The sequence below is a fragment of the Epinephelus moara genome, chromosome 12 (assembly GCF_006386435.1).
Source record: "Epinephelus moara isolate mb chromosome 12, YSFRI_EMoa_1.0, whole genome shotgun sequence".
Taxonomy (NCBI): Eukaryota; Metazoa; Chordata; class Actinopteri; order Perciformes; family Serranidae; genus Epinephelus; species Epinephelus moara.
In genome coordinates, this window is record NC_065517.1 from 32,313,828 (window position 1) to 32,336,099 (window position 22,272).

General features: G+C 41.3%; 2 pseudogenes; both read left to right on the top strand.

The window, feature by feature from the left end:
• Positions 1–154: 154 nt before the first annotated feature.
• LOC126399213 (C3a anaphylatoxin chemotactic receptor-like) lies at positions 155–5,679 on the top strand (annotated as a pseudogene).
• Positions 5,680–10,221: 4,542 nt separating this feature from the next.
• On the top strand, positions 10,222–17,375 carry LOC126399214 (leukotriene B4 receptor 1-like; annotated as a pseudogene).
• The last annotated feature ends 4,897 nt before the right edge of the window (positions 17,376–22,272 follow it).

Sequence of the window (22,272 nt, forward strand, 5' to 3'; positions counted from 1 at the left end):
CATCCACAACTTTTCACAGTGGAAACGGAAAAAATGCGTACTGATCTGAACTGAACTGAACTGAACTGAACTGCTCGGTGGAAACAGGGCTCTATACTTGTTACTTCTGTTGTGATGAAAGCTGTTCCCTGTGCAGGAAACAGAATGTGGGAACATGCGTAAGATACTAAACGAGAGATGGACAGGATCATTGCAACCAGCCAGAGCAGAACCAGCAGCCTCCTCCTTCCTCGCTGATCTAAGAACTTCTGTAGGCGCACCACCTGGAGGTAGCGCTGAATGCTCAGCACAGTCACAGTCAGCATGCTACTATAAATGCTGCAGTATGTGAGATACATCAGGAGCTTACAGGCCACCAGGCCACCTACCTTTTGTTTTTTACTTCCTCCTATTTGAATGCATCGTGGGATAAACACTGTTATTGAATGGAATTGACTGTATTTGAATATGTGGAGTCTTCATTATTAGGTGTAAAAAAGTAGTGCTCAGGTTTTAAAGATTGTTTGATACGCATCAACGTTTCAGATGTGTCCCTTTGTATTTCCTGTTGGGGGCAATTTGCAGTGTATGTGAATGACATCAGCTAACAGGAAGTTAACATGAACGCAAGTTATTTCCGAGCAATTCAGTTCCAGTGAAATGGTCCCCAGCCTACATTATATATTTTTGGCTGGACCACCTCAAAGCAGTTTTTGTTGTTGCTGCTGCGCAAAGAGTTTGTTATTCTACCTGCAAAGCTTCACACAGTTTGATGCAAATATGCTGTTTGTAATATGGTGTGATCACAGTGTGTGTGTGGTTGAGTGAGAGAGAAACCATATGATAGATGTATAAAAAGATTAGCAGGAAAGTTGTCATGTGGGACACAGTGTAGGTTTCAGCTTGTCTATGAAAAAATGTTGCAGCTCATCACAGTGAGCATCAACTTTGGCCCTGGAGACAAAACAAAGTCCTGATGAAAGTTATCTTGCTCTGTTTTTGGTAAGAACAACACATGATGCTGTGTCAATGCTCATAACTGTCATGAGATGTAACCTAGGTCTGGTATGATCTCTTCACATTTAATCAGTAGTGGTAATAGCAGTTGTATCAACATTTGCTTTTTTATTGGTAAGAATGCCAAGCCAACATTTCCATGATGCAGCAAATATAAGCCCCGTTTTTTCCACCAAATACCTTCGTATGGTACCTTTGGAACCAACAGTAACCCTTCAGACATGGTAGCTAGACCCTAGTGTTTCCACTGCAAACAGTACTCTTAAATGAGGGCGGGGTTGTTGTCACTCACTGCTCCATCCAGCACTCACTGTATTTCCTCATCACCGGTGACACAGATGGAAGTCTGCACCTCGTTTATCGTCAACAGAACGAGGCTGCACGCCGACATTTTCAGAACAAAATCAAACAGGCTGCAGTGAGAGTCTGTCTCCATGGGATATTTAAAAATAGCAGGTTTGTGCATTTAGTCCTTCTCAGGTAAGCTCAGGGGTTTAGTGTTGCTGTAGCCCAAAGCTACGTGACCATTTTTTTCTCTGAGTGAGGATTAGAATATATGCAGTTCACATAACCCGGCGGAAATTAAAGTACTTCTGTTGTGATGAAAGCTGTTCCCTGTGCAGGAAACAGAATGTGGAAAAATGCATCAGATACTAAAGCCATGCAAACTATTCATTGAACATAATTTGCATATGAAAATATCGTATCTATTTTATTTCCTCCTCTTTGAATGCATCGTGGGAAATCACCTTGCTCCTCTGACTGACTGACACAGTTGCCATCCTCACTGGCTCAGTGCACAACGTTCAGCTTCTCTGTCAGCAAGTTTGCAGCATGGAACAACTCAACTCCTCTGTGGTCACTTCTAACATCTCCTCCTCTCCTGATCATCCACCTCCTGCCTCCTGGGACTCCAGCGGTCTGGTCTCTGCAGTTGTGCTGTCTGTCTGCTTCCTGCTGGGAGTTCCTGGAAACATTGCTGTGATCATCCTCAGACCAAACTGGGAGAACATGTCCAGTCTGAGCCAGATTCTGATGCTGAATTTGGCCATATCAGACCTGCTCTGTCTGATCACCCTGCCTCTGTGGATTTACACTTGACTGTATGGCTGGAACCTCGGCCTGGTGGCCTGTAAGCTCCTGACATATCTTGTATTGTGCAGCATTTATTGTAGCATGCTGACTGTGATGGTCCTAAGCCTTCAACGCTACCTACAGGTGGTGCACCAGAGGTCCTTTGATCAGGTAGGAAAGAGGAAGTTGGTGGTTCTGCTCTGGCTGGTTGCGATGATCCTGTCTATCTCTCGTTTAGTGGTTCGGCAGCTGAAGACAGATCAGAACTGGACACACTGCGATTGGAGCTTCTCTTCTGAGGCCCAGCAGGTAGCCGTGCAACTTATGGAGACCTTGATAGGATTCATTTCAATTTCTGTTGTGGCATTGGCCTTTACAGAACAGTGGATCAGGCAGCTTTCTTCAACAACCCACAGACGACCCGGCTGGTCACAAGTATCATCGTGACCTTTTTTGTCCTCTGGATGTCCTATCATATCATAAATGTGCTCGGTGTGGCAGGTGTTTTACTCAAAAACGAGGGCCTGTTGAAGTTTTTTGTGGACAGCAGGGGCATTGCCTTATCGCTGACATATGCAAATAGCTGCCTGAATCCACTCCTTTATGCGTTTGCTTCTAGAAACATGTGCACAGTGTGCCAAAAAAGGGAACATTAATGCTGGTTTTAAAGCAGAAATTCACCTTTCCTGGAAGTCTGATCATTTGACGTAGTATGACTGATGAAAAGTCAAAGAGAGACACCTGAAGGAGCTGAGGATGAGACTTTTCAGAACACTTTAAACAGTTGTAGAAGTGAAGGTTCAGGTGAAAGAGGACAAAGTGAATGAAAAAAGATGCTGCAGGGAAAATTGATATCCTTCTGTTGGGATTCACTGGACCACAGATGATTTGTCATTTGTTAAAATCTAAACTTGACATGTGAAAGCTCTCCTCTGGGTCTTGCCATCTGAAATGGTAAGAGACCGCACATTCTTTGTTCTTCAAACAAAGGACAGTCATTTGGGATTCATCTCCACAGGGTGTCTCGTTGTCACACCTAAGTGAGAAACCAGTCGTCAAACTTGATTGGACAGTACTTTCACAGTGACTATGACTCTTTCTCCTGAGCCGCTGACCGGCTCAGACCCCGGCTCTTGCCCTGAACCATTGAAGTGGGCACTTGCTCTACAGACTTTTGCTGTCTTTCTCTTGAGCTGCTGACAGGCTCTTGCTCCCAAGACTCTCTTGTTCTCTTTCTCCTGGACCACAGCAGGAGCGGAACCTGCAGACCAAATAAGTTAATATGCCAGACACAAGGTTTGCAACTAACTTTCCAGCAACAAGGAGAACCAAGTTGAGTTAGCACCTCAGAATGTAGCCCTGCAAGGACACTGAGCTACCGGCCTCCTCAGATCTGCACCTTTGGAACAAGGACACAGCAAATACTGCTTCTGGAACCACAGCTCTTTCCAGCCTTCATCTGCCAGCTAACAAAAGCAGCACACCACCAAGTGACTCTTTCTTCCATCCATTCAAGGATCGGTATTGTAATGACTGGGCATAGCATCGTTGCAGTTGTACAAGCTAAGCAAGACTTACTTTTTCAGTTGTAATCTATTGCTGTTATTGAGTTGGTGCTGTGATTGTTTGCAGTTATGTTATTGGGTAGTTGGCTCTACCAAAGCTAAGTGATGTTAGTTTGCTGTCACAGACAGAATTTTGCATGCAACTTAACAGCCTAACCAAGACCCTTTGCAACATGTTTTGCATACACATACTCACTCACAAGTTGGCTTTCAACAGAGCTACACCCAAAGAGGCAACACAAAGTTCCTGCTTCTTTTCCTTTGTCTTTGTCCAAAACCTCCCCAATCTGAAGCCATCTTTGATTCCGCCATCTTGAAGTCCTCTGTTGTCAGCCATTTTGTTTTGTTGGCCAGACGGCCCTTTGTTTCACACACTCATCCTTTTGTCTCTTTCTCACACATACAGACACAGACACACAGACACACACACACACACACACACACACAGACACAGACACACACACACACACACACACACATTTGTATATAGTTAGTTAGAATTTGTGTGTTTTGTTGCTTTGCTTTCTTTATGAATGAATATGTTTGGAGTCATACCTGCTGCCTGTTCAGTATTGCACAAAAGTGAATGAATAGTCAATCTCTGCTTTGTCAGGAACTCCGAAATCCTTCAACCATTATTATTAATATGGCAATTTTGGTGATAGTTATTAATTAAATTATTAATCAAATTTTCAAATTTATCATTTAGTGAATTTATGAGACCTGTTTTATTTACCTGCTATTGATTTTCCCTCATGGTGCCTCATGAGGTGATTTAATGTAAATTAAGTCACACCCTCATGGTGCCTCATGAGGTGATTTAATGTAAATTAAGTCACACTATTAAACATAATTAATAATTGTTATTAATAATTATTAACTATTTCCGATAGCCATTTTGATACTCAAATTGAAGATCTGTTACGAGGTCAGGCTCGTGTTAAGGCTTAGATCCAAACTCTTCATTATGTGTGAAAGCATGTGTGCACATATATACAGGCTATGTTGTTTTATTACTGGTATAAACAAACATTATGAGTGAGGTTGAATGTGAAACAAATGATGATTGTGTGAAAAATGCTTTAACTTTGACATCATATTTAATAAATACTGTTATTGAATGGAATTGACTGTATTTGAATATGTGGAGTCTTCATTGTTAGGTGTAAAAAAAGTATTGCTCTGGTTTTAAAGATTGTTTGATACGCATCAACGTTTCAGATGTGTCCCTTTGTATTTCCTGTTGGGGGCAATTTGCAGTGTATGTGGATGACATCCGCTAACAGGAAGTTAACATGGAAGGAAGTTGTTCCCGAGCAATTCAGTTCTAGTGAAATGGTCCCCAGCCTACATTATATATTTTTGGCTGGACCACCTCAAAGCAGTTTTCTTGTGGCTGTTGTGCAAAGAGTTTGTAATTCTACCTGCAAAGCTTCACACAGTTTGATGCATATATGCTGTTTGTAATACAGTGTGTGTGTGGTTGAGTGAAAGAGAAACAGTGATGGTAGATGTCTGAAGAGATTAGCAGGAAAGTTGTCATGTGGGACACAGTGTAGGTTTCAGCTTGTTGAGTAAATGCTTCGGCACATCACAGTGAGCATCAACTTTGGCCCTGGAGACAAAACAAAGTCCTGAAGAAAGTTATCTTGCTCTGTTTTTGGTAAGAACAACACAGGCCCAGGAGGTGGCCGTGCAGCTGACAGAGACCGTGGTAGGATTTGTTTCAATTTCTGTTGTGGCATTTTCATACATCGGCCTTTACAGAACAGTGAACCAGGCAGCTTTCTTCAACAACCCACAGACGACCCGGCTGGTCACAAGTATCATCGTGACCTTTTTTGTCCTCTGGATGCCATATCATATCATAAATGTGCCCGGTGTGGCAGGTGTTTTACTCAAAAGTGAGGGGCTGTTGAAGTTTTTTGTGGACAGCAGGAACATTGCTGCAGCACTGACATTTGTGAATAGCTGCCTGAATCCAGTCCTTTATGCGTTTGCTTCTAGAAACACGTGCACAGTGTGCCAACAAAGGGAACATTAATGCTGGTTTTAAAACAGAAGCTCACCTTTCCTGGAAGTCTGATCATTTGATGTAGTGTGACTGATGAAAAGTCAAAGAAAGACACCTGAAGGAGCTGAGGATGAGACTTTTCAGGAAACTTTGAACAGTTGTAGAAGTGAAGATTCAGGTGAAAGAGGACGAAGTGAAGGAAACAAGATGCTGTGGGGAAAATTGATATCCTACATTATGTGTGAAAGCATGTCTGCACGTATATACTAGGGTTGGGAATGATTAACCGATACAGCCGGATATCCGGTTTGACAAGCGAGAGATACGGCTTTGTCGGTAGCAGCCTCCTCAATCGATACGAATCAGCCATGAATCCTTAGATGAATCGATTGTAGAGTCATGGATTCGGGTATCGCGAGACTAGCAATCGGTTGACTGGCTTTAACAGTTTGCATCTCGAAAACAACGCGAGATCCGGCGGCATGCTCCGTAGCAGGCATTACTGACAATGATAATGGATGTAAACATCAGCGTCAGCTTGACCGGTGGAGATGAGGAACAGAAGCTAATGCTGGTTGGATAAACCAGGGAGCAGCCAAGCCGCAGCAGAAACTAAAGGCGAATCCTGCCGGTTGTGGGTTGAACGCGGGGTCACAGACACAGACAGAAATACGTATTCCTGTCAAATACGGCGGCGCATGATAACGGCCTCCCGGCGACCGAGAAGCCCGGCTCCAGGTCCAAGAAGTCTTCGTCGCTGTCATGACTGCCCAGAAATACCAGCCAAGCCCTGGCAGCACTCAGGTATGTGGCGTGTCAGAGGAGAAACGAGCAGTTCACATTTCCACAAACCTCACCGCACTTTAGGGACTGTTCTTTATTTGTCAGGGGAGGAGGGTGGCTGGTTGATTTTTATTTTATTTATTTATTTTATTTTGATCCCCCCTTATGTTAATCACTTACTCATGCTGTTTTTGAAGTATGAATAAGTCAATAAGTAATTTATTCCATTGAAATATCATTGATGTTTTGTAGAAAAGTGATGTATCTTTTTATAAATGACAAACAGAGTGTAGCAAACACAGAGAAATAGTCTGACATGCTGTCAGTGATAAGCTGCTAGTCATCACAGTCCATGATATCAACTAATAACAGGAGATGTCAGATTCTGCCCCTACATTGCATGTTATTATTTTATTCTGCTTTATGTTTATATTGTACAGCGTTATGATAAACTTTATTCCAGACTCAAGTCCATATAAGATACATACAAAAACACAGACAATACCATAAAAACAACACAACAAGTAGGTTTAAAACACTTAAATTTTACTTAAAGTTCACTTCACTTAAAGTTTAAAACTTCTTCTCATTTTTATATTGATCCCATCCAACAAAATGATGTTCATTCAGCAAGTCTTTTTTTGGTCCATGTCTAAAAATAAATACATTTGACATGTGATTTTGTTGTTGTTTGTCTTTTTATTTTATTTTTGCCAGTGCCATACAGCAACAATGCTTGGGGATGTGGTCTTTTACAAATTTGAAAATACTGTAAGAATGTCACTTTTATAGAATTGGCTTCTTTATTTTATAATGTATGATTAATGTCTACATCAACAAATGTTAACCATAGAATCGTATTGAATCATATCGGATCGTATCGTTCCCACACTGTATCGAATCGTTCTGTATTAAAAATATATCGTTTTTGAATCGTATCGTATCTGTGGCTGGTTGATTCTTATTTTATTTATTTATTTTATTTTGATCTCCCCTATGTTCATCACTGATTGATGCTGTTTTTGAAGTATGAATAAGTCAATGAGTAATTTATTCCATTGAAATATCATTGATGTATTATAGAAAAGTGATTTATCTTTTTATAAATGACAAAAGGCACATCTGCCTCGTTTTCGCTGTGGTTTCGTGATACTACTCAGAACCATGATATTTTCACTGGTATCGTACAGTGGGTCCCAATTTTGGTACCCTGACAACACTAATCTGGAGGGGGTTCATCTGCAAAAACTAATGAAAAACTAAACAACAATATTAGGTATTCGGTACTCGGTATTCGGCCAAGCGTTTAATATTATTCGGCTTCGGCTTCGGCCACAAATTTTCATTTCGGTGCATCCCTAGTTTTGCGTATGATAGACTCATGAACAGAGATGTTAACCAATTCCAGTGACTTCTTCAAGTCTTTGGCTGTTACTCTGGTTTGAGCAGCTGAAAAGAAAACGATTACCTGCAGATCATAAAAAACATCCCAAAAAATTATCTACAGGTAATTGTTTTCTTTTAAGCTTCTTTTTGTGGCTGTTTTGGCTCTAAGATGGGTAGACATGGATAATCGATAGGACCCGTTCTTTTGTATATTGTATATATTTCTTGTGGATGTTAACATTTTTATTTTTTCTATTACATGTATTTTCTTCCGATTTACTGTTGATTGAATCGTCTGACGTTGTTTGGTATGTATATTCATTCTAAAATTGATATGTTTTTCTATATTTTTGATGTACCTGGATGTTTGGCTTTAATGTTGAAACTGAACGATAGACTATTTATGGGATTAGTAATCTTAGCTGATCATTTGTCACACCTGATACATGTATTTATGTGTTATTTCCACCTGTTGTCTGGTACATACATTCTAATATTGATATGTTTAGAGGTCTTTTCATGACATTATTTATTTACCTGGGACTTTGACATTGAGACTGAACATTTAGCTGTTTCTACGACCTGTAACCTCAGCTATATAATTGGATGTAATTTGACACACCTGTTGTGTATATATATATACACGTTTCATTGCCGCCTGTGGTCACAACGCTGATGAAGTGCTTACGGCTGAAACGCGTCCGTTGTTTTTTGCTCTGCTGCCTAAATTAAATGATCTTTAAAAGGACATTTGTGAGTGCTGGCCACCTTTGATATTTTATAGTTTTTGTGGCCGTGCACCTCATTAATCTTTTTCTATTTGAGTGTGCTCACGTGTTTGCTCTTTGAGAGCATAGCCTTAGCCATCAGCACCAGCAAACACCATTATGCTCCGAAGACGGCAATCCCCTTCATCAAAGCTGTAGAGACAGGATACATCACTGAGGATGCGTCCCAGTGCATCCAGGAGATGTTTCTTGCGTAGGGTTCTTTTTTGCTGCACTGAGCATCCTGCGTCGTGCCTTTGGTTTCAACTTGGCTAGGCTCCCACTTCTTGGGAGAGTAACCACAGTACTAAATCGTCTCCATTTGTAGACAGTTTGTCTAACTGTGAACTGGTGAATATCTACAGTCTTTGAGATGGCTTTGTAACCTCTTCCAACTTTATGCAGCTCAGCAATTCTTGACCGTAGGTCTTCAGAGATCTTGCTCTTGCCAAGAATGGTTCACATCAGCAAATGCTTCTTGTGAATAGCACAGTCAAAAAGTTGGAGTGTTTTTGTAGGTCAAATTGGCTCTAAACCTTGGCCCAATCTCATTTCATTGATCAGACTCCAGGTTTGCTTACTCCTGACTCCAGTTAGCTTTTTTTAGTCATTAGCCTAGGGGTTCACTTACTTTTTTTTAGCAGCACTGGGAATGTTTAATGGATATGTTCCAAATAGACATGAAATCTTAGAATTGTTTGTGTGGTATTAGGTTAAGTACATTGTGTTTGTCTATACTTGTGACTTAGGTGTAAATCAGATCACATACTTTTTCTTGCCACTGTAAATACTCAAGTTAAGATTCAAAGTTCATTCTTGGCTTTGGGAAAGCATTCTGAAAGCTTTTGATCTTATCACATGATCTTCATCAGCAGATTGCGTTTGCACCGTTGCTGCTTTGCACTTCCCTGTCTACTTTATAGGGATGCTTTACCAGATTATGTGTCATTCGGGGGATTTTGGCTGGTGAATAGGTGGGGAGCTCTAAGAACTGGCGGCGCTTCCATGCCAGTAGTTTGGTTTATCAAAGACTAGCAAAGCAACACGGTACATAAAATAAGCACAGCAGAAAAATCCGTTAGGTTGTGACTACAGTTACATCTGAAAAAGACAATAGAAATAAAAAAAGTTTGCTATTTTCACATATCTAAGCAATTGAAATCAATTGCCATTTTTCTACCCGAAAGTGATTGTTGTTGTTGGCGCATTATCACAGTGACTCATGGTGTAACATTTAGGTAGAAAGCATATGTTGTTTTAGATTCATTACTGTTTAATGATGAACAAACATGACTGAATTATGTTTGGTGGGGAACAAATGTGAAGTCTTCACTGTTGCAGATATGAAAAGTAGTCCTCAGGTTTTATTTTTACTTCCCTGAAGGTGTTGTGCTGAAAGCTGTCCTCTGTACAGGGAAGAGAATAAGGTGAAATGCAATCAGATAATGAAGTAACCTAAAATAATGCAGCCATGATAAAACAAGCTCAGTTCATTTGCACCAATCAGTTCTTTGTAAATCATTCCTCTTTGAACACATCAAAGGGGAACATCTTGTTCCTCTGACTGACTGACACAGTTGCCATCCTCACTGTCTCAGTGCACAACGTTCAGCTTCTCTGTCAGCAAGTCTGCAGCATGGAACAACTCAACTCCTCTGTGGTCACTTCTAACATCTCCTCCTCTCCTGGACATCCACCTCCTGCCTCCTGGGACTCCAGCGGTCTGGTCCCTGCGGTGGTGCTGTCTTTCTGCTTCCTGCTGGGAGTTCCTGGAAACATTGCTGTGATCATCCTCAGACCAAACTGGACGAACATGTCCAGTCTGAGCCAGATTCTGATGCTGAATTTGGCCATATCAGACCTGAGCCAGATTCTGATGCTGAATTTGGCCATATCAGACCTGCTCTGCCTGATCACCCTGCCTCTGTGGATTTACACTCTACTGTACGGCTGGAAACTTGGCCTGGTGGCCTGTAAGCTCCTGGTGCATCTCATGTACTGTAGTATTTATGGAAGCATGCTGACTGTGACGGTCCTGAGTGTCCAGCGCTACCTCCAGGTGGTGTGCCTACAGACGTTCTTTGATCAGCGAGGAAGGAGGAGGCTGCTGGCTCTGCTCTGGCTGGTTGCAATGATCCTGTCTATCCCTACTTTGGTGGTTCGGCAGCTGAAGACAGATCAGAACTGGACAAGCTGCCAACCTCACTACTCTTCCGAGGCCCAGCAGGCGGCCAAGCTACTGACAGAGACTGTGGTAGGATTTTTTCAGTAGCTGTTGTGGCACTGTCATACCTTGGTCTTTACAGAAAAGTGAACCAGGCAGCTTTCTTCAACAACCCACAGATGACCCGACTGGTCACAGCCATCATTGTGACTTATTTTGTCCTCTGGATGCCCTATCATATTGTAAATGTACTTGGTGTCGCAGCTGGTTAACTCAAAAATGAGAGCCTGTTGAAGTTTTTTGCAGACATTTCGCACATTGTTGGAGCGCTGTCATTTGTGAATAGCTGCATGAATCCACTTCTCTATGCTTTTGCTTCTAAAAACGTGCACTGTGTGCCAGAAAAGGGAACATTAATACTGTTGTTAATGCAGAAACTTGCTATTCCAGAAAGTCTGATCATTTGACATAGTATGATTGATGAAATGCTACCAGATATCTGTACAGAGGGAAGAAGCTGAAACAAGCGATTTTTTGTCATAAGACTGTACCTCCCCTGCTGATACACAGTTTGAGGATGTGGTTGTCTTATTTGTCATAGAGAGCTGCAGATGATGAAGAATTTTGAGGTTTAGCAATGTCTCACATCAAATCAACTGTGTGCTGATTACAACTGGTCCTCAGCCAGAGCTGTAAAAGTAAAGTTAGTCAAGAATGAATCCGGTAAAGAGTCAAAGGACCAATGTTAAAGTGATACAGACACACATCAGTCAAAGGCTCAGTTATTACTGTTATCATACTGACAGATAGTGTTTGTGGATAGCAGGATTAATTACCTGAAAAGTTCTATTGCACACTAAATACTCAAGTTAAGATTCAAAGTTCATTCCTGGCTTTGGGAAAGCATTTAATCCTATAACATTATCTTCATCAGGAGGTGGAGTTTTCTCTGTTGCTGCTTCGTACTTCCCTGACCACTTTAAAGGGTTACCTTGCAGATTTTCAACCAGGTCTGTGTCACCATGGTGTGGGGAGTGTGTGCAGATGAACAGTGTTTGGCTTCTCCCCCTTGCTGGCAGCGGCGGGAACTCCCCCACCTGTGACGTGAGCAAAAATCCACCAGGTTATGTGTCATTAAGTGGAGTTTGGCCAGTGAATAGGCGGGAAGCTCTGAGAGCTGGCGGCTTGGGGGCAGCCTTAACACTGTTCATCTGCACACACTCCCCACACCACGGTGACACAGACCTGGTTAAAAATCTGCAAAGTATCCCCTTAAGGGCTTCTCAAAGTCACAAGAAGTTGTTTGTCAACAGCTGTCAACAAGTCCCTCCCAAAATACAAAAAATTTGAGCATCTGCAATTCTATGACAAGTAAGAAAGCTCCATCTGCTGATGAAGATCATGCGATATGATTGAAGGCTCTAGTACAGCTTAACAGCTACTAAATGGACCTTTGTGAGTTTATTTTGTCAAAACACGCAAGGCTGTATTAAAATATATTTTTTAATTACAAAGATCAAGTTAGTCATTATTTCCAAAAATAGATAGGCTACATAGACGGCATCACAATGTTCGTTTACAACAACCTCTAGGTAGAAACCCCCTGCGTCACATCAACACTGCCTCAATTTGTTAGTTTTTAGCCACCTAATAAAAGGCCCACCAGAACAAATCAGTTGAAGTGTATGCTATATTCAGAATATTTTCACCACCCTACCTTGCTGTCAGCCCTTTCCAATGGGGAACTGAAGCCGTTATCTCAAAGCCGCCAGTCTCCATTGACAAAAACAAACAGTAATTTAACTTCACAGAACACAAGAGTTGATGGGCTACTGCTGCCTTTATTGGTTTGTGTGCAAGGTAAAGCAAAGAAAATATTCCAAATGTAATGTATAGTTAAACTTATATTGATCGCTTTTTTTGTTTCTTTTTGATAGCTAAAAAGTGTTTTGCTGTGGCCTTGTCCAGAGCGGTACATTGCTTAGCGTCCATGCTGGTAGATTTGGTTCATCAAAGACTAAGAAAGCAACACAGTAGATAAAATAAACACAGCAGAAACATCAGTTAGGTTGGACCACAGTGTTGTACTATATATCATTGAATGTTAAAATTACGTCTAAAAAAGACAATAGAATTGCCATTTTTCTCCCCGAAAATGTTGTTGGTGCATCATCATGGTGTCTCTGGGTGTAACATTTATGTAGAAAGCATATGTTGTTTTAGATTCCTTTCAGTTTCATGATGAGCAAACATGACTGAATCATTTTTGATGGGGAACAAATTCTTTATTCTTTATTTGGATCCCCATTAGCTTCCACCTCAGGAGTTGCTAATCTTCCTGTCAAATCATTACAAACACTAATATAAAAACATGGCAGTTATACAGACACTGACTGACACCTTGTCAGTCTAGACAAAGTTACAAATTGAAACAGACTAATCAACCCCCCCCCCCTCCAAATTGAGATTATTGTTGTGGAAAATGCTTTACCTTTGCATCATGTTTGAATGTGTAAAGTCTTAACTGCTGCAGATGTTATAAGTGGTCCTTAGGCTTTATTTTTACTTCCCTGAATGTGTTGTGCTGAAAGCTGTCCCCTGTGCAGGAAACAGAATAAGGTGAAATGCAATCAGATAATGACGCACCAGAAAAAGTACAGCCATGATAGAACATGTAATATCCGGGCAAAAGTTCAATTCATTTGCACCAATCATTTCTTTTTTACCTCCTTCCTCTTTTTACACATCAAAGGGGAACATCTTGTTCCTCTGACTGACTGACACAGTTGTCATCATCATTGGGTCAGTGCACAACGTTCAGCTTCTCTGTCAGCAAGTCTGCAGCATGGAACAACTCAACTCCTCTATGGTCACTTCTAACATCTCCTCTCCTGGACATCCACCTCTTGAATCCTGGGGCTCCAGAGGTCTGGTCCCTTCGTTGGTGCTGTCTTTCTGCTTCCTGCTGGGAGTTCCTGGAAACATCGCTGTGATCATCCTCAGACCAAACTGGGAGAACAAGCCAGATTCTGATGCTGAATTTGGCCATATCAGACCTGCTCTGCCTGATCACCCTGCCTCTGTGGGTTTACGCTCTACTGTACGGCTGGATCTTTGGCCTGGTGGCCTGTAAGTTCCTTTCATTTCTCATTTACTGCAGCATTTATGGAAGCATGCTGACTGTGACTGTGCTGAGCATTCAGCGCTACCTACAGGTGGTGCGCCTGCAGAAGTTCTTTGATCAGCGAGGAAGGAGGAGGCTGGTGGCTCTGCTCTGGCTGGTTGCAATGAGCCTGTCCATCCCTGCTTTAGTGGTCCGGCAGGTGAAGACAGATCAGAACTGGACAAGCTGCCAACCTCACTACTCTTCCGAGGCCCAACAGGTGGCCGTGCAGCTGACAGAGACTGTGGTAGGATCTGTTTCAATAGCTGTTGTGGCACTGTCATACATCGGTCTTTACAGAAAAGTGAACCAGGCAGCTTTCTTCAACAACCCACAGACGACCCGGCTGGTCACAAGTATCATTTTGACCTATTTTGTCCTCTGGATGCCGCATCATATAATAAATGTGCTTGGTGTGGCAGCTTTTTCACTCAAAAATGAGGGGCTGATTAAGTTTTCTGAGGACGCTTCAAACATTGCTGGAGCACTGACATTTGTGAATAGCTGTGTGGATCCACTCCTTTATGCTTTTGCTTCTAGAAACTTGTGCACTTTGTGCCCAAAAAGGGAACATTAATACTGTTAATGCAGAAGGTTCCATTCCTGTGAGTTTAAACATTTGATGTTTCTGTGAAAAGCCACCAGATATCTAAACAGATTGCAGAACCCTGACAATGCTTTGGGGAACTATTTTATTTCTTGTGTAAATGAAAAAAAGTTTGTGGTTCAGTGATGAACTTTGTGGTTAAGCAACGCCTCCCCTCAAATGAGCTCTGTGCTGATTTCAACTGGTGCTGAGCCAGAGCTGTAGAAATAGAGGTTTGTTAAAGTGAATCAGGCAAAGAGTCAAAATATCAGCAAGTAAATGACAGATTCTATCACATTTACAATACAATACCAATGAACTTGGGTTATAATCGTGTTTTTTATTTCAAAATGTATTTTTCTCTGTGTGTATGTTGATGTAGATGTGTAAAGCCTTAGCTAGCATTTTTTAACTGATAATGACAATGTCTGTCTTAGCATCTTAGCTTTTATGGGAGAGATCCTGGCAGAGGAAACAACAGTTAATGAAAAGATTGAATAGTGTTTGTGTTGGAGAGCATCCAGTGAGAGGACTGACCATTTGTCTCCAGTGTTTAGCAACAGACAGACAGAAACAGACGAAAATAGAGGTGAAGTGAGCTGTACTTATTATTCAAACAGATGTATAAACTCATTTAGTGATTGATTTATTCATTCATTCTTTTTTCTTCTGTTTAGGGCCGCTAAAAGCTAGACACATGTTCAAACGGCAGACTTTTCCAGCTCTCACTGGATTTTTTTTAATTTTATATATATATTGTATATATTTTGTCTCAAGTAAACTGTGTTGATGTATTGTGCAACGCATTCTCACTCTGACCTCGTCACATATCAATATTTGTTCATGGACCTTCCATGTCCACATATAATGTTAGAGATAACCTGGTTCTCTTTTTGTTGACGTTCAGGGACGCCATGTCAATTTCTGCCTGTAACATACATTGTCTTCTTTTAAAATACACTTCTGTTTTCACAGGAAATTTATTGTTTACATACAGTGTCTTTCAAAATAAATGCACCACGTCAGTACAATAATGCGAATGAACGTTTTTGTTTTCCTCCAACAACCAATGCTTGTGGTTACGTTTAGCCAACAAATGCAGGTGTTTGGGTTTAGGATAAAACAGAACAGGGTTTGGCTTTATAATCTTACGGAACACAAACACCACTCTCCTGGGTGAAAATTGGTGTTTGTTGGACCCACACACCACAACTCCCACCCGCCCTACTTGGATTTTAGCCACTTTAACTTATTTCTGGCTGCGTATCATGCCGATGTTAAAGGACAGCTTTTTTCATCAGTGTCTGACGCCACAAGTCACTGCCCAAGTACCAGATTTTGACGACTTCGGAGTGAGACCGGGTTGTATTGTGACATTATTGTATCCCAAATAGATTACAATACATTAATAGTATATATCAACGCAATCTCAGTCCCAACACGTCAAATATCGATGCTTGGTTAGTAGCCTGTTAGCATCAGATACCAATGCACTGAGGTACCCTTTAGTGGTGGTATGACCGGGCGGCACCATTTTTGACACTCCACATAACTGCCGTAGTATAAAGAGTGAGAAAGTCAGTACAGGGTGGATGAGAGGGGAATATCGGTCAAACAAACTCAGGACTTTCACCTGGGAGTTCGCTGTTTGTGTCTCGTTTGCAACCAGAATTCCAATGAGTTGTTTTAATACATGTGTAGTGTGCTAGCATGTGTAGCATGCTATGATAGTGACCTGTGTCACATGATGTATGTGACGTGTATGTCGCATGATGTCACATTACATAAGTAACAGACGTACTCGTTTTAAGCCAAACCATGTTTTTTCTGAACAGAGCACGTACTTTTGTTGCCTAAACTTCAGGAAGCATGAGAACAAAGTTTGTTACCTACGTTTACTTAAAAAAATTAGTTAATATAATCTTTATTTATAAAGCGCTTTTCAGAACAGAGTTACAAAGTGCTTTACATGTCAGTAAGTAAAACAGACAAGACATGAAAACAGCAACTTTTAAAAGAACTGATAAAAACACTTTAGTGCATATAAACTAAGGGAAATAAAATACAGTCTAAATTAACTTAAAACTCAGGTAAAATCAGGAAAGGCTCTCCGATAAAAGTGTGTATTAAGAAGGTACCTAAAAGAGATCACTGATTTGGCCGACCAGATTTCCTCGTGCAGATTGTTCCAGAGCCTCGGGGCCCCTTTAGTTTTCAGCTGGGCCTCTGGAACAGACAAGAGAAATCAGCTGCCCGAGGACCTCAAAGTACGTCCTGGCATCTACGGCACTAAGCGGTCGGAGATATAGCTGTGAGAAAGACCATGGGGAACCCTTAAAAGTAATCAGTAAAATCTTAAAATCGACTCTAAAACATACGGGGAGCCTGTGTAAAGAAGCTAAAACTGGAGTGATGTCATTTTGTCTCTGGCAGCTGAATTCTTAACAGTCTGGATTCGACTAATAGATCTTTGAATCAGGCAAGAAAAGAGGCTATGTAAATGGATACACTGTGCCTGAGCATCCAAAATTGATGCTGGAGGAGTGCCTAGAGCGTCATAGTTTGATGTGTCGGGCCTCTGACCATTTGACGAGTTGGGAATGAGAATGTGTTGTATATGTGCACCATCTTGCTTTGTTTTGAATGAACTTTTGTACTTTAATGTCAGAAAGTGTGAATATCAGCGACAATATCATACTGTAAATATATTACAGCTAAAACTTCTGCTTTGTAAATGTTACTTAAATGAAAAGCTATGTGCAATGAGAAGACTGCTATCAATCCAGACATGAGTCGTATCAATCCTCTCACCTAATTCTCAGCAAGAAAGTGAATACCCATGTTAGTATTATTATTTCAGAAATATTATTAGCAAAATGCACTTAAAGTATCAAAGTAACTGATGTTAGTTGAGATGGATCTTAGTTTAAATGGTCTACTGTTACTGTATTTTAATCTATGTTTTATATTCTTATATTGTGTTTGTATATAACTAACTGCTGTGAACGAATTGTAGTGTTATAAAAATGCAATATTTTTTACTCAAATGAAGTAGAGTGTATAACAGGGTTTCTACAGTTTAATTAAGGCAAGCTAGATTTAAGACTTTTTTTTTTTTTTTTTAACTTTTTTCATGCCAATTGCAATGAAATCAAACACCAATTTTACAATAAACAAATAAAAAAAAAACCATGACCGGACATTAATTACTTGAGGTAAGGGAAAATTTTGCCCAAATGTTCAAGTAAAATAAAACATGAATTTTTCATCATGTGGCAGAGACGAGGGTAGAGCACAGTGGCAAACCAAACACCGTTCATCTGCACACACTGCGATGCCACACAGCTGGTTCAATCATGTTTCCAGCACACTGCCAAGACCAAGCTAGGTGAAGGGCTGGTTGTTCTGCATCATGAAAGATTGATTTAAGACATTTTAATTCCATTTAAGGCTTTATTTTTAGATTAATGAATTCAATGCCTTTTAAGACTTTAAGGACCTGCGACCCTGTGTAAATATATTTTATTATTATTTGTATAGTTATCTCTCTGGCTGCGTCTGTGTGTGAGACACAGTTGTTTGTTTGTCTGAGTTGAGTGTTACTTGGTAGTTGTAGGCTAGTCTATCATGGGACGATGTTTATAAAGATGCAACGTGACGACATAAACACTTCATACACCAGATGTAACGCGGACCTGCCGATGTTCACATGAGTCAGCTGTCAGTGTTTGTCTCTGTTAGTAGAGGCTCCACTCTGCAATGTAGTTTATACACTTTACTGATACACCAGATAACTACACAGCAATACTTGGCTTCATCATTTCCTCTTTCTTACCGGTAACTATAAATTTAATACTGATTAAAAGTCAGATTACTTTCACATCCTTGTATTTATCATGTTCATCTGTAGTGTAGGGTTATATGGGGGCAGGGGCGTTGACGGTAGGCTTAATGTTGGCAGGTTTGAAGAGTCACAACTATTCTTTGTTTTTGTTGTGTTGGTAATAGTGATGTCAGTTTGATTTGGTTCAGTCAGAGCTATGGAATATTAAATCAGCCATATTTCTCACTACATCTCAGCCTTTCTTACCCTCATGTGACATAAACTACAGGTTATACAAATTGTGAAATATCGGTTATCATGTCGGTTGAAAACATCCATACTGGTGCAGCCTAGTATGAACTGTTCCCCTGCACAGTGGCAGTGTCTTCCAAATTTAACTTGAGAGAATTTCTCTGTTGTCGTTTGATGTTTCACTTAATTTCCTTTACGGCCTGTGACGGTTTAGTCGCTGTACAAATAATTCTCAATAAAGCTTTTTGTTTTTCTTCTACTGGCTTGTCTCATGATAGTTGGCTACATCCCTCACTACATCTTTTTATTCTCCTTTACTTTACACTCTCTCTTCAGCCAGTTCACCTTATGTGCTCTCTTTTTATTAATTTCCGACGGGACTGTAACTGACACTTTGATATGTTTTGTCAACCAGGAGGTTCAGGGAGGTGTTCCCCTGTGTGTGGCTGAGAATAGGAGCTTTTTTCATGGAGTTACTCTGCCGGTCGTGCCATCAGAGGCAGAGGAAACACCTCCATTTACGTTCTCTCCTCAGGCTGTGTGGACAGCAGGCTGGGTCAGCTAGTAATCCTCTTTGTGCTGAACTCTGTCTAGACACCATTGTTAATAAAAACCAGTCCAACCAAAGGGTCAAGACTGCTGCGGGGGAGTTTGTGTATGTGCCGTTTGTGACTCAGTGTTTCCCCCAGCTGCTCCTTTGGGCCCAGGCAGGGTTTTCTCTGGCCGGTTCTCAACAAAGAAAGCATCCCTTTCCCATGCAAACATGACTTCTCCTCTAAATTCAGCGCATGTACCGCTGCCAAGATGCTCGCTCACAATTTTTCGTGATCTTTAACACACATTTCTGGTCATCAGAAGGGGGCTATCTTTACCCACAGAGGAAGAAATCATCTGAGACAGAATCACTTATAAACGTGCATGCTGAAAGGGTGGTGTAGTGGTGTGTTTGTGAGCATGAAAACAAAATTAAAACAACCTCTAAGCAAATTGTTTTATTATTTCTCTGTCAGTGCACTACATACAGCGTGGTGAAAAGATGTTGTTTAGTCATGCAAAGAATAAATTATGGTGTAATTATGGTTATGGAGCCTATAAATCACATCCCGTACTTTTGAAATTATAATTAGATTCTAGTCACTGATTGCACCATGATAAATTCCAACTCACTGCTAAATCCATCTAATCAGGGAGTATTTACAATAACACAAAACTTGTTCCTGTTTTTGCTCAAAAGTCTGATGTTAGATTTATTTTGAGAAATGCATTTATTTGCTTTCTTGCCGAGAGCTGGATGAGAAGATCGATACCACTGGCTGAGAGTGGGATCAGCCTTCACATACAGTATAAGCATATGTCTCAAAGTGTTTCCTAGTCAGGCCTCATGTGTGTCTGGGGAAATTAATTTGTGGTTTTAATTAAAGGAGCAGTGTGTTGGATTTAGTGGCATCTCGCGGTTGCAGAGTGCAACCAACTGAATATCCCTCTGCTCACCCTGCCTGTAGGGAATAGAGGTATTCGTGGGTCTAAAATGGGGACTGCCCATTCCATCTTGTGAAGTGCTCATTGCATGAGTGACGTATGTGTTCTATCAAAAAATATAAAATGCAAGTCCCCTTCAAAACAATCTGGCACACTGTAGGGTTTGTGCAAATATTAAAATGCCTTTATTTTGCATGGCAGTATAAATTAGAAAGACCAACGCGTTGCGACTCTCAGGTCTTCATCAGCGCCACTGTCTCTGTCGCCGGGGACTGCCTTTGTTTCTGATGGCCCAAAATTCTAAAGCCACGTTAGTCAGAAAAATGTCCCACTGGACCCCTCTTGGTTGGGAGAGAGTTTCTGCCTCAAGCGAGGGAGTGTGAGATGGATCGGCGGTTTGGTGCAGCTTCTGCAGTGATGCTCCAACCCTCACCTATGGTCATGAGCTCTGGCTAGTGACCAAAAGAATGAGGTTGTGGATGCAAGTGGCCAAAATAGGTTTCCTCTGTGGGCTCAGCCTTGGAGATAGGGTAAGGAGCTCGGACATCCGGAGGGAGCTCGGAATAGAGCCGCTGCTCCTTTGTGTTGAAAGGGGTCAGTTGAGGTGGTTCGGGCATCTGATCAGGATGCCTCCTGGGCGCCTCCTGTTGAAGGTGTTCTGAGCATGTCCCACTGGTAGGAGGCCCCGGGGGCAGACCCAGAACACACTGGAGGGATTATATATCTCATCTGGCCTGGGAACGCCTTGGGGTCCCCCAGGAGGAGCTGGAAAGCGTTGCTGGGGAGAGGGATGTCTGGGGTGCTTTGCTTGGCCTGCTGCCCCCACGACCCGGTCCTGGATAAGTAGATGAAGATGGATGGATGGATGGATGGATGGATGGACTGAAAGCCCATTTCTCCAACAGACCATAATCTGTTAACAACACTGTGGTGAATGTGTGATTACATTAGGGCACAAAAACCAGTTGGTTATCGTTGGAAGAGATCATGTTTTAGCTTAAAACACCCATGTTTGTGGCACAAAGGTCACTAGAAAAGCAGGGACGGGTCAGTGGAAAAAAAAAACCCGGTTCGGTGACACACACCTTGCTGGGAAATGACGCAAAGGGTTGTTTAAAATAACCCTTCACTGGTTTGACTCAACAAACCCTTTTTTGGGTGGTTGCTGGGGAACTGAAACTAGCTGCAGGGAGTGTGCACTTTCTAAGAAATGGGACTTTAGAGTAATGGGCGTGTGTTTTGGGGATAACAAGCTGTCAGAGAGATGGGCTTTTGACTGCAATGGATATTTTTCGGACTGATGGGGCCTTTGGAGCAATGATTGAACCAAATAATTTTGAAAAATATACTGTATACACCCGACACATTTTTGCCTGAGATATTACAGACCCAACCAGATGCATGTTCGAGAGAGTAAAGTCTCCCGTCCATTTTATGGAGCTGACCAACCCAGTAGTTATACTGGACCCTTGTCCTTTATTTTGTTGTTGTTGTGATGTCAGCTGCTGCAATGCCTTCATTTCCTTGGCTCTGACTTTTCCGCTACACACATAACCACACATAATATGCTTACCAGCATTCACTTTCTTTTCAAAGTTCAATTTTCTCATTTTTATCGCATCCTTCAAAAGCCTGTAGAGAGTTGCTTGTCCCTGTGACCAAAAATACGTTAAATAAATATTTTAATAAAAAAGAATCAACTTATCATAAGGTGCACAAACTTATAATCAAAATGATCACAGTGAACAAAAAAGTGCGGGCAACATTAAACACGGCAACCCACTCATCCTTTCTCCCCAACCAAAAAAAAAAAAAACACACACACAGGTGAACATCTTACAAGATCCATTCCTTTATAAATTAATTCAATTCAATAGCATCATTTCCTAAGTCAGTCAAAATGTAAGTCGTGGGCAGAGAGTGGTGACAGCCAGGAAGATGACTCAAGGGAGAAAATGTGTCTTTACATTTTGGCTCGTACTGACCTTTCGCTAAGCCGCACCCCTTTGTGATGATCCGACAAGCTGTCAGAGTAAGCATGTAGCCCACACTGTAACTAACTGCACTCCCTGAAGAAATATTATCATATTTTTGGAGAAATGAAAGAGTGATTCCAGAGAGAAGCAGACAGAGGGGTCTACAGTCTGTGTTTGAAGGATATATCCAGGATGTCAAACTGACTCAGCAGCAACAACAGGTTAAAAAGACAAAGATAGTTAG